This window comes from Schistocerca piceifrons, chromosome 1 (genome assembly GCF_021461385.2).
Source record: "Schistocerca piceifrons isolate TAMUIC-IGC-003096 chromosome 1, iqSchPice1.1, whole genome shotgun sequence".
In the NCBI taxonomy this organism is placed as follows: domain Eukaryota; kingdom Metazoa; phylum Arthropoda; class Insecta; order Orthoptera; family Acrididae; genus Schistocerca; species Schistocerca piceifrons.
This window is the reverse complement of record NC_060138.1, coordinates 1,149,141,490-1,149,154,894: the sequence shown is the minus strand read 5'-3', so window position 1 is coordinate 1,149,154,894 and position 13,405 is coordinate 1,149,141,490.

The window sequence follows — 13,405 nt, the reverse complement described above, 5'->3', positions numbered from 1 at the left end:
GGCGCTATTTATTCTCACCCACACAGAAATCAGGTGGCAGCTGTTACTACACGCCCACTGTGTTACCGAACCCTCCAGCATCTGAGCGACAACCGTCATGCATCATAGCTCCCACTTGATCGACGACGTCGGCCGCGACTCGTTGTTGTCTAGCACCGTGGATGAGGCGGTCGTGACGACCAAACGTCGACTCAACGTCCGGTGCTTCAGCACCACAGCTATGCAGCTCGCAGTATTCTCGGGTCAATCGGGCATCACGTAGTACAGCTGAGTCGGCAGGGTTGCCCGCACAGCAGGCGTATGCGGTCAGACGGTACCTTGGCTCCGGTCTAGTATATAGCGGGCGGGGCAATATTAGTGCTCTGCTCAGTTTTCTTCAGCCCCAGTGAATATTTAGGGGGCTGCGTGACCCGACGACAACGGAGCGGGTTGGAGAGTAAATTGGAGTTCAATTGGAGAGTTAGCGCCCCAACGTGTCTCCGAAGGGCGCCACTCACAAAATGCATCGCTCAGAGAATGAACTTATTTTAGGACACACATGCAATGTGATCACTAACCATATATTGTGTCTAATATCAGTGCTCTTCAGAAGTCAGTTAAGTGCCGTATGCACTTCATTCAGTAATAAATGTTACGAAATTTATAATTTTATGCTTGCTCAATACAGCGTAGGTCACGTGCCACAACGCAGCATAGCTTTGCATGAGGAATATTTCGACACCTGACTGCATCCACGGGACATGGACATCTGCCAGTTTCCAGCAAATGTATCTGATATCTTGCTTAAATGAAGAGTATTTCTCAGCTGCTGACGCACTGATGACTTTTTCTCGACCTCCACGTCCGCTGTCTAGTCATAAGGCCTGGGTGGAGAAACAGATACGCTATCCTAACATCGTAAGAATAGCTCTCCACCACTGCAGTAGAAGTTGTATCAGACTACAGGTTGCTCCATTTCTAGTCACGCGAACTTGCAGCTCCGTCTGTACCACCTACAATGTAGGCTCTGCTGCTTCCTTATCAAGTCCTTCATCGTTGGCTCTCCACAGACTGAGTCCCTGTTCCCACTCAGGTCTGGCGGAGCTTCAGTAGGCCGACGTTGTTGGAAGACCACTGTGTTAAGTCAAGGTGAGACCTGTCGCAGAAGGCGGCGATTCAAAGTGCCCTAATTCACATGACACCCGTTCTTAACATTCCTCTAATAGGTGAAAGCATCGCCAATGAGCAACGGCATGAGATTGCAGAAGGCAATGGAAACCACTGCACTGAAGTCACGTAAGTTTTATGCACAGGACATGTGGCCTATTACTCAAAGAGTGTTACGATGGTCTCTCCACTGGCTGAAGATTCCGGAATAATCCCCATTTGGATCTTCGGAAGAAAACTACCAAGGAGGATATCAGGTGACTACGAGAAAAAGATTGAGTGATCAATGACGAGAGAACATTCTACGAGTCGTAGCTGGGACTGTCAGAACTTTGAACGTAATAGGTAAAGCTCGGTCTAGATATAGCGGGGTGTCACTAATGCGAAGTGGAAAGAAGACAAGGGTTTCTGCTCAAATAATAACACAACTATCGAATTATCTATAGTGGTCTAATTTAAATTATTTTTCTGTTTTTACACAATGTGACTTTTGTATAAATATGCTCTTTAGTGTAACATCGATGTAAATGCTTTATTCTTTATTTATGCTAATTTATATAATTGTATTTAATCCATGAATATAATTTCAAAATTAATTTCGTGTAAAAGAATGTAAACGCTAAAAATTTAGTTGAAATAATGGTTCATGCATAGGTAAATTTAGTTATAATCATGTAAAACTTGGAGGGAAGTGCCTGCGCAACGGAACTGGATAGAGGAGCATAAAAAGGTGGGTACTGCGGTCGAACTGCAAGGCTCCTGTGTGGCATGAGTCAGTCGGTGGCTGGCAGGCAATGGGTGTGCATCTTGTGACCTGAAAGAGGCGAAAAGAACTGCAAGATTATATAATACAGCCTCGGATGCAGAAGTAATGCGGCTTATTCGTGGCGTACTTTGGATAGCTCTGTGCTACGAAAGTCCGACGCTAAGAAGAGAATTTTCACTGTTCGTTACACGGGAGGAGCCATGGATAATTTTTCCACCCTTTTTTGAATAGCACAGAAGATCGACGCTACCACCAGCTTCATCTCACATTAGCAGCTGAGTACTGTATGATTGCTTGGACCAGTTACTGTATATGCCTTAATTTTCAGTAACAATTTTGCGTCCTGTATAAACTTTGTCTTGAGCCCCCGAATTTGCTCCTTAGTCATTTATCTTAGGCACTAACCTAACCTTTCAACTCCACGAGAGGTAGCGTATATCATCGGGAGGACAAACATTTCGGCACCAGGAATTGTCCGTTTAACCAATGCTGGACTGCGGCACCTCCCGTGAGAAGCTCTAGCCCTCCTCACGAGGATCACAAACAGATGCTTGATGATCGCATACTTCCCAGCAGAGTGAAAAACAGGGAGGTTCGTACCAGTACCAAAACCGGGTAAAGATGTTGAGGCTGGAAAAGATCTTGTAATACCCAGACCTTCAGAATTGTGTGGATAACATTTTTCCGAAAGTCTGCCAGTTTCATACATTCTACATAATCACTCTGAATAGTCGTTTGGTTGGCATTTCCCCCACTTAATTTAGAGATTCCCACGGAATATTGTCTATCAATTTTGTATTATTTGATGTCAAGTCTTCCAGACCTCTTTCAAAATCTGACTCTGTCTGCTTTGTCGACTCCAGGTTTCCTTCTGTAAAGTCATCAGACAAGCCCAACCCTTCATATAGGGCTGCAGTATCCTCTTTCCACCTACCTGCTCTCTCCACTGTGTGTAGCAGTTGTATCCTCATTGCATTCTTAATATTACCACCCTCGCTTTTAATTTCATTGAAGGTTGTTTTGATTCTTGTGTATGATGAATCATCCCTCCGGACGATCATTTCTTTTCCGATTTGTTCACTCGTTTACAGCAGCCATTTCGCCTTGACTGCACAACACTCCCTGATTATTTCATTCCTAAGGGATTTATGTTGCTGATTCTGTCTTGCCCTAAACATTTTTGTATTTATATCTTTCGTCGAGTAATTGAAGTATTTCTTCTGTTACCCAAGATTTCTCCCGACTTACCTCCTTTCTACTTACATTTATTTGTCCAGCATCTCTGATTACTCTTTTTAGAGATGTCCACACATCTTCAACTGAATTGGCTATTGTCGTGTTCCTTATCGCAGCATCCACATCTTCCGTAAATTTCTAACGCATCTCATCATTCTTCGGTACTTCACTATACCACTTTTTCCACATTGATTCTTTCGAATGATTCTCTTAAACTCGAGTCTACTCTTCATCAGCTCTAATCGGAGCATATATCTGCTCCTGGGTACGCATTTTATCTGATTTCAGAATCGCTGTCTAACCATGATGTAAGCCAGATGGAATCTTCCATTGTCTCCTGATCTTTTGCAAGTCTGTCTCCTCCTCTTGTGATTCTTGAACAGATTATTGGCTATTACTACCTGATATTTATTGCAGAACTCAATTAGTCCCTCTCCTGTCTCATTTTGAATGTCATGCCCATATTCTCCGGTAAACCTTTCTTCTGTTTCTTCCCTTTCAACCACGTTCCAGTCCTCCATGATTATTAGATGTTCATCTCCCTTTACATACAAAATCACCCTATCAGTATCTTCGTATACTATTTCCACCTTTCCAAACTGTGTTTCCGACGTCGACATGTATACATGATCTACCGTTTTCGGCATTGGTTTACTGTCGAATGTGATTAGAACAACCCTATCACTGAACTGTTCATACTTTCCTATTCATAACGAATCCCACACCCGGTTTTCGCTGCTGTCGATGTTACCCTATACTCATCTTACGAGGGCTATCCACAAAGTACATTACGTTTTGGAATTAAAAATAAATAAAGTATTGGAAATTTTTTTATTATATACAGATGAAAGCCACACTTAAATACTACTTTTCTACATAGTTGCCATTTAAATTAAGGCACTTATCGTAGCGATGGACGAGCTTGGAAATTCCATCGTCGTAAAATTCGGCCGCCTGCACCTTCAACCACGTGGTTACCTCTTCTTGAAGCTGTGCGTCGTCATCAAAACGCTGCATAGCCAACCACTTCTTCATTTTTGGGAATAAGTGGAAGTCGCTCGATGCCAGGTCAGGACTGTACGGCGGATGAGGAAACAACTCCCACTTATAAGATTCGAGAACTTCACGAGTGGCATTTGCCGTGTGGGCCCGGGCGTTGTCGTGAATCAGCAAGATCTTTGAGCCCAACTTTCCCCTGCGCTTGTTTTGTATTGCTCTTCTGAGGTTGTGCAGAGTTTGGCAATACCTTTGAGAGTTTATTGTAGTGCCTCTTTCCAGGAAATCCACAAAAATCACACCTTTTCTGTCCCAAAAGAGGTAACCACGTGGTTGAAGGCGCAGGCGGCCGAATTTTACGACGAAGGAATTTCCAAGCTCGTCCATCGCTACGATAAGTGCCTTAATTTAAATGGCAACTATGTAGAAATGCAGTATTTAAGTGTGGCTTTCATCTGTATATAATAACAAAATTTTCCAATACTTTATTTATTTTTAATTTCAAAACGTAATGTACTTTGTGGATAGCCCTCGTGTGACATTACCGGCTGCTATTATATTAGGACCATGCCGACAATGTTACACCTGTGGAAGGACTTTTGCGATCGTGACTATGTGTAATGGAAACGTATCGGACTATTTTTCGATTCTGGAAAGACTGTTATTGAGAGAAAGCAACAGCAAAACGAACGGGAACCGAACCAAGATTCTATTAGTAATCAAGCAAATAGGAATTACGAAACAAGAAACTGTCACCAGCCTTATTACCCAAAGTTGTAGTCAGTACTGGCAAGATTCGTAAAGAAAATTATCAGTGTGGGTTCACTTTTCTTGATACTCAACTTCTGTTTTTGTGTAAGATACAGGACAGTAGCAGAATTTAGCAAGTAATGCTCCAGTGAATTGACTTGAACTACAATGAATAAGTATTAATGTGTTGAGGCAACAACTGGCTCTCAATAACACGTACTATCTGTACATGACAGTAGGAAAATGATGTAAATGTAAATGTCGTGTGACTAGGGTCTCACGACCGGTAGACCGTTCGCCGGGTTCAAGTCTTTCGATTTGACGCCACTTCGGCGACTTGCGCGTCGATGGGGATGAAATGATGATGATTAGGACAACACAACACCCAGTCCCTAAGCGGAGAAAATCTCCAACTCAGCCGGGAATCGAACCCGGGCCCTTAGGATTGATATTTTGTCGCGCCGACCACTCAGCTACCGGGGGCGGACAGGAAAATGATGATAATTATAGGTAAATGATTGCTGACTGTTGAGCACTATTGGCATGTCCAAGAGGTTCTTTCTTCACTTTAATTATAGGAAATTATTACTATTGAAATAGTTATGAATTAATAGCATCTTTGTACCGAATATCATTTGTATTCGCAGGGAATAGTCACTACCTCGCATTATTTGCCTCAAATGGAATATGTGGCACCTGGATCTAGGATAGTAGGCAGATGCTTATTCTTGATAGCTGTTATTGTATTATGACATTTAAAAATGGCTCAACAACTAGCATGTGGACCCAGAAACTAATTCATCGTTAGGTTCAGATCGTGACTGAACACTTCAGTTATAACACAGAATGGGAAACACTTTTAACTACATTACGCATGAAATTGTAGACACTGTCTTTTCAATTAAAAGAATCTTTGAAATGAATGATTTAACTGAACATACATTAAAATTGCGTGGAATATTTCAAAACTTACGCTCACTAAATAATTATGTACTTTGCAACTCCACAAGGTTTGTTAACTTTTGTCAAGGAAAATAATTGCTTTTCAGTTCAGTAAAATAGGATATTCGGGCTCATCATACCAGTTGGATATGGGTTATTTTTTTGCCTATGTTGCAGAATTCCTTAACTTCACCTACTTCGTAACCATCAATCTTGATGTTAAGTTTGTCGCTGTTTTCATTTCTGCTATTTCCCATTGCGTTCGTATTTCTCTGATTTACTCTCAGTCTTCTTTACTTTCACTCAGGATAGCAATGTCATCAGCGAATCTTATCATTGATATGCTTTCACCTTGAATTTTAAATCCACTCCTGAACCTTTCTCTTATTTCCATCGTTGGTTTTTCGATATACAGATTGAGCAGTAGGGGGGAAAGACTACATCCTTGTCTTACACCGTCTTCAACCCGAGCGCTCCGTTCTTGGTCGTCCACGCTTATCATTCCGCCTCATCTTTTGTACCTATTACATATTCCCGTCTCTCCCTATAGCTTACCCCTACTTTTCTCCGAATTTTGATCATTTTGCAACATATTACTTTGTCGAACGCTTTAACCAGGTCGATAAATCCTATGAACGTGTCTTGATTTTCTTTAGTCTTGCTTCTATTATCAACCGCTACGTCAGAATTGCCTCTCTGGTGCCTTTACCGTTTCTAAAGACAAACTGATCGTCATCTAGCACATCCTCAATTTTCTTTTCCATTCTTCTGTACATTATTATTCTCGTAACCAACTTGGATGCATGAGCTGTTAAGCTGATTGTGCGATAATTCACGCACTTGTCAGCTTTGCAGTCTTCGGAATTGTGTAATGATATTTTTCTGAAAGTCAAATGGTATTTCACCAGACTCATGCACTCTACACCCACCGTGGATAGACATTTTGTTGCCACTTTTCCCAATAGATTTTGAAATTGTGATGGAATATTATCTATCGCTTCTGCTCTATCTGATTTTAAGTTCTCCAAAGCTCCCTTAGCATTATGATTCTAATACTGGATCCCCTACATTTCCTAAATCGACTGCTGTTTCTTCTTCTTCTATCAGACAGATATTCCCCCCTCATAGAGGCCTTCAATGTACTCTTTCCACCTATCCGCTCTCTCCTCTGCATTTAACAGTTGAATTCCCGTTGCGCTCTTAATGTTACTACCCTCGCGTGTTTTAATGTCAACGAAGGTTACTTAGACTCTCCTGTATGAGAGTCTGTCCTTCCGATAACTTCTTTTTCAATTTCTTCACATTTTTCATACAGCCATTTAGTCTTAGCTTCCCGTCACTTCCTATTTATTACATACCTCAGCGACTTGTGTTCCTGTATTCTTGAGTTTCCGGGAACATTTTTGTCCTTCCTTCTTTCATCGATCAACTGAAGCATATCCTCTGCTACCTACATCTACATCTACATCTACATCCATACTCCGCAAGCCACCTGACGGTGTGTGGCGGAGGGTACCCTGAGTACCTCTATCGGTTCTCCCTTCTACTCCAGTCTCGTATTGTTCGTGGAAAGAAGGATTGTCGGTATGCTTCTGTGTGGGCTCTAATCTCTCTGATTTTATCCTCATGGTCTCTTCACGAGATATACGTAGGAGGGGGCAATATACTGCTTGACTCTTCGGTGAAGGTATGTTCTCGAAACTTAAACAAAAGCCCGTACCGAGCTACTGGGCGTCTCTCCTGCAGAGTCTTCCATTGGAGTTTATCTGTCATCCCCGTAACTCTTTCGCGATTACTAAATGATCCTGTAACGAAGCGCGCTGCTCTCCGTTGGATCTTCTCTATCTCTTCTATCAACCGTATCTGGTACGGATCCCACACTGCTGAGCAGTATTCAAGCAGTGGGCGAACAAGCGTACTGCAACCCACTTCCTTTGTTTTCGGATTGCATTTCCTTAGGATTCTTCCAATGAATCTCAGTCTGGCATCTGCTTTACCGACGATCAACTTTATATGATGATACCATGGTTTCTCCTCTGTCGTTCCTTTCACCAAGCCCATATTCTCCCGTAATCCTTCCTTCTAGTCCTAGCGCTGTAACCGCATTCGAGTCCCCCTTGACTATCAGATGTTCATGTCCCATTGCGTGCTGAATTACACGTCCAATATCCTCATACACCTTCTCTACCTCTTCATCTTCAGCTTGCAACGTCGGCATGTATACCTGAACTATCGTTGTCGGTACTGGTTTTCTGTCGATTCTGATGAGAACAACGCTGAACTGTTCACATTAACTCACTCTCCGCCCTACGTTCCTATTCACAACGAATCCTACTCCCCTTCTGCTCATCTGACCAGAAATCCTTGTCTTCTTTCCATTTACTTCATTGACCCCTACAATACCTAGAGTGAGATTGAGCCTTTGTCTTTCTCTTTTCAAATTTTTTAGCTTCCTTACCACATTCAGCTTGTGACATTACACGCCCCGACATGTAGAACATTATCCTTTCGTTGTTAATTCAGTCTTTTCCTCAGTGTCACCTCCCACTTACCAGTCCTCTTCCGGTGGTCCGAATGGGGGAGTACTCTGGAATCTTTTGCCAATGGAGATATTGTCATGACACTTTTTCCAATTACAAGTCACGTGTCATGTAGAGTTTTTTATTTTTTTTGCACTTTCCATTCCCTTGTCTGAGAGAGAAGGGCGGGCTGTTCGAGGGTTTGCTGTATGCCCTTTTCAGCCATTGGGATTCACATTTTATTTTTATTTTACATTTATTTAGGTGACGTAATTCAGTGCATGTTTCATTTTGATAGTACAATTGTTATAACATAATAGTATGATTTAAATATTTGCTTAATACATTGATATATCGTAAAATTCTATTGCTTGTTTAATATTGTACCTTTCCTGCAATTGAACAGTTCAAATTTTGAAATAGATTTTTGCAAGATGTACATAGGAACTTATTTACTATTTATAAATTTTTTAGTTTAATAACTTCTTGAGAGGTACTTGGTTAAATTGTGAAATATATTTATTTAAGATATACATAGGATCTTATTTACTATTTACAAATTTTTTGATTTAATACCTTATTGAGAGGTTCTTGGTTAAATTTTGAAATATGTTTATACAAGATATACATTGAATCTTATTTACTATTTACAATTTTTTTTCATTTCATAGCTCCTTGAGAGGTTCTTGGTCGTGTTTGTAGTGTTGTGTGTCTGACTGTGTGTGTTTGTGTGTCCGTGTGTCCTGTGGATACACGGTGGGTGTCTATAAAGCAATTGTTTTCATTGCCTTCTGCATCCTTGACCATTGCTGATTCTTCCTCATTTAGGGGCAATTTCTCACCCCTAGGACAAAAGAGAACCCTGAACCCTGTCCACTCCTCCGCTGCCTTGACAAGGCCGTTGACAGAATGGGGGTGACTTTTTATGACTGATGACTCCTTATGATTGATGAAGTTTTGATTCTTGATGAAAGACGCTACCACAACTCCACGGGACATTGTGCGCATAATTTTTCATGTAATGTACAGTAATTTGCGGTATTTTGGAGTGGGGTGGCGTCACTTCTGCAGGTTCTGCGTTGGCTGTAGTGTTGCTTATCTCTGCTGGTGCCTCTCCTTGTGTAGGAGGGGAGAGGTCAATCGGACGCAAATAAATCCAAAACATGTAATGACAAGTTTAATAAAAAAATATAAAAGAGTTATTTCATTGGCCGTTTCCACATTTTCCTTTGCGCGGATTTCCCTCCGCTTCTTTTTTTTTTATTTTTTTTTTTTTTTTTTTTTCGGGGGGGGGGGGTATTGGCTGCATTTGTATTGGACCATCTCAGACTCGTCCTCCTATGGATTTTGCGTCTCGTTTTCCTGTTTCGTTTGTTCCGCACTTTATGACCATGAAGCTTCTTTCATTTCGTGGTCCACGAAGGTGTCGTCTTCCATTAAGGCTTTGTGCACCCGTGGAGTTATTCCAGGTGTTTTACAGCGCTGCCTAGGCAGAGCTGTAGTTGTTCTTCGTTGGCACCGGCCACATGGTAAGTTGTTTGCTTGTAGGTGTTTGTTGTCCTTGCGTGTGTCGTCGTACTCGTGTTTCCTTCCTCTGAGGACTGGTCCGTCGTAAACAGAGTGCCGAAGCGGCTGATTGGGCAGCGCGCGCTCTGACCTGTTCACCTCGTGGTATGGCGCTCAGTTTTCCGACGTGATTGTGGCCGCACGACAAAAATAATAGACTTTGAATGCGGGATAGTAGTTGGAGATAGACGCATAGGACATTGCATTTCGGAAATCGTTAAGGAATTCAGTATTCTGAGATCCATAGTGTCAAGAGTGTGCCGAGAATAACAAATTTCAGTCATTGCCTCTCACCACGGACAATGCAGTGGCTCACGGTCTTGACTTAACGACTGGAAGCAACAGCGTTTGCGCAGAGTTCTCAGTGCTAAGAGACAAGTAACACTGCTTGAAATAAACGCAGAAACCAATGCGGGACGCACGACGATCTTTGTCGGTATTGGGCTATGGCAGGAGTCGATCGACGCGACTGCCTCTGCTAACGGAACAACATCGCCTGCAGCGCCTCTCCTGGGCTCGTGGCCGTATTGGTTAGAACCTAAACTACTGGGAAGTCGTGGCGTGGTCAATGAGTCCCGATTTCAGATGGTAAGAGCTGATGGTAGGGTTCGAGAGTAGCGCAGACCCCCGAGTGATGGACCCAAGTTGTGAACAAGGCACTGTGAAAGCGGGTGATGGCTCTATAATGGTGTTGGTGATGTCTGCATGGAATGGACTGAGTCCCCTGGCTCAACTGAACCTATGATTGACTAGAAACGTTCGGCTATTTGGTGACCATTTGCAGCCTGGACTGAGTCCCCTGGTTCAACTGAACCTATCATTGACTAGAAACGTTCGGCTATTTGGTGACCATTTGCAGCCTGGACTGAGTCCCCTGGTTCAACTGAACCTATCATTGACTAGAAACGTTCGGCTATTTGGTGACCATTTGCAGCCTGGACTGAGTCCCCTGGTTCAACTGAACCTATGATTGACTAGAAACGTTCGGCTATTTGGCGGCCATTTGCAGCCTGGACTGAGTCCCCTGGTTCAACTGAACCTATGATTGACTAGAAACGTTCGGCTATTTGGCGACCATTTGCAGCCTGGACTGAGCCCCCTGGTTCAACTGAACCTATCATTGACTAGAAACGTTCGGCCATTTGGTGACCATTTGCAGCCTGGACTGAGTCCCCTGGTTCAACTGAACCTATCATTGACTAGAAACGTTCGGCTATTTGGTGACCATTTGCAGCCTGGACTGAGTCCCCTGGTTCAACTGAACCTATGATTGACTAGAAACGTTCGGCCATTTGGCGGCCATTTGCAGCCTGGACTGAGTCCCCTGGCTCAACTGAATCTATGATTGACTAGAAACGTTTGGCTATTTGGTGACCATTTGCAGCCTGGACTGAGTCCCCTGGTTCAACTGAACCTATCATTGACTTGCAACGTTCGGCTATTTAGTGACCATTTGCAGCCTGGACTGAGTCCCCTGGTTCAACTGAACCTATCATTGACTAGAAACGTTCGGCTATTTGGTGACCATTTGAAGCCTGGACTGAGTCCCCTGGTTCAACTGAACCTATCATTGACTAGAAACGTTCGGCTATTTGGTGACCATTTGCAGCCTGGACTGAGTCCCCTGGTTCAACTGAAGCTATCATTGGCTAGAAACGTTCGGCTATTTGGTGACCATTTGCAGCCTGGACTGAGTCCCCTGGTTCAACTGAAGCTATCATTGACTAGAAACGTTCGGCTATTTGGCGACCATTTGCAGCCTGGACTGAGTCCCCTGGTTCAACTGAACCTATCATTGACTAGAAACGTTCGGCTATTTGGTGACCATTTGCAGCCTGGACTGAGTCCCCTGGTTCAACTGAAGCTATCATTGGCTAGAAACGTTCGGCTATTTGGTGACCATTTGCAGCCTGGACTGAGTCCCCTGGTTCAACTGAACCTACGATTGACTAGAAACGTTCGGCTATTTGGTGACCATTTGCAGCCTGGACTGAGCCCCCTGGTTCAACTGAACCTATCATTGACTAGAAACGTTCGGCTATTTGGCGACCATTTGCAGCCAGTCATGGACTTCATGTTCCCAAACAATGATGTGTCGCGTCACTGGGTCACAATTGTTCGCAACTGGTTTGAAGGACATTCTGGAAAGCTCGAGGGAATGGTCTGGTCACCCAGATTGCCCGACATGAATGCCGCCGAACGTATATGGGAAACAATGGTGAGGTCAGTTCCTGCATCGGCACAGAAACCTGCTCCGGCAACACTTATGCAGCTATGGGCGGCTATAGACATAACTCAGTGTTTCTGCGGGGTAAATCCAACGACTTGTGGAGTCCATGTCACGTCTAATTGCTGCTCTATGCAGGGCAAAAGAGGTACGACACGATATTCGGAGGTATGCTTTTGGTTCAAATGGTTCAAATGGCTCTGAGCACTACGGGACTTAACATCTGAGGTCATCAGTCCCCTAGAACTTAGAACTACTTAAACCTAACTAACCTACGGACATCACACACATCCATGCCCGAGGCAGGATTCGAACCTGCGACCGTAGCGGTCGCGCGGTTCCAGACTGAAGCGCCTTTAACCGCTTGGCCACACCGGCCGGCCGGTATGCTTTTAGTTTTGTTGCCTCAGTGTATGTTACAAGCAATGGGTGAAAGATCTCATGCACGCGACTTTTAGGTCACCCTGTGTCTATTTCTCTGCTTTTGTATCTAGAGGCGTTATGTACACTACTGGCCATTAAAACTGCTACACCACGAAGATGACGTGCTACGGACGCAAAATTTAACCGACAGGAAGAAGCTGCTGTGATACGCAAATGATTAGCATTTCAGAGCATTCACACAAGGTTGGCGCCGGTGGCGACACCTACAACGAGCTGACATGAGTAAAGTTTCCAACCGATTTCTCATACACAAACAGCAATTGACCGGCGTTGCCTTGTGAAACGTTGTTGTGACGCCTCGTATAAGGAGGAGAAATCCGTACCATCACGTTTCCGACTTTGATAAAGGTCGGATTGTAACCTATCGTGATTGCGGTTTATCGTATCGCGACATTGCTGCTCGCATTGGTCGAGATCCAATGACTGTTAGCAGAATATGGAATTGGTGGGTTCGGGAAGATAATACGGAACGCCGTGCTGGATTCCAACGGCCTCGTGTCACTAGGAGTCGAGATGACAGGCATCTTATCCGCACGGCTGTAACGGATCGTGCGGCCACGTCTCGATCCCTGAGTCAACAGATGGGGATGTTTGCAAGACAACAACCATCTGCACGAACAGTTCGACGAGGCTTGCAGCAGCATGGACTATCAGGTCGGAGACCATGGCTGCGGTTACTGTTGACGCTGAATTACAGACAGGAGCGCCTGCTATGGTGTGCTGAACGACGAACCTGGGTGCACGAATGGCAAAATGTCATTTTTTCGGATGAATCCAGGTTCTGTTTACAGAATCATGATGGTCGCATCCGTG